Source organism: Crocuta crocuta, unplaced genomic scaffold (assembly GCF_008692635.1).
Source record: "Crocuta crocuta isolate KB4526 unplaced genomic scaffold, BGI_CrCroc_1.0 scaffold466, whole genome shotgun sequence".
In the NCBI taxonomy this organism is placed as follows: domain Eukaryota; kingdom Metazoa; phylum Chordata; class Mammalia; order Carnivora; family Hyaenidae; genus Crocuta; species Crocuta crocuta.
Window position 1 is genome coordinate 1,315,812 of NW_027529672.1, and position 671 is coordinate 1,316,482.

Sequence of the window (671 nt, forward strand, 5' to 3'; positions counted from 1 at the left end):
GAAGATATATAATATATATTATATAAAGATATAATCATATGCCATATATATATAAAGTTTTTATTTATTTATTTTGAGAGAGAAAGAGAGCATGAGTCAGGGAGAGGCAGACAGAGAGGAAAAGAGAGAGAGAGAGAGAACCCCAAGCAGGCTCTGCACTGTCAGCATGGAGCCCCACGTGAATGTTTATAGCGGCATTATTTTTTTAAATTTTTTTAATGTTTTATTTATTTCTGAGAGAGAGAGACAGAGACAGAGAGAGACAGTGTGAGCAGGGGAGGGTCAGAGAGAGAGGGAGATACAGAATCTGAAATAAGGAGCTGGTTGCAGAATATTATGGATATACCTAATGCCACTACATCAAATGTTTTAATGGTAAATTTTGTGTGATGTGTATTTTCCCAATTAAAAAAAGGCTTGGGGCACCTGGCTGGCTCAGTAAGTGGACCAGGCAACTCTTGATCTCAGGGTTGTGAGTTCAAGCCCCACGTTGGGTGTAGAGATTACTTAAAAACAAAATCTTCTGGGGCGCCTGTGTGTCTCAATTGGTTAAGCTTCCAGCTTGGGCTCAGGTCATGATCTCACAGTTTGTGGGTTTGAGCCCCACTTCGGGCTCTGTACTGACAACTCAGAGCCTGGAGCCTGCTTTGGATTCTGTTTCTCCTTCTCTC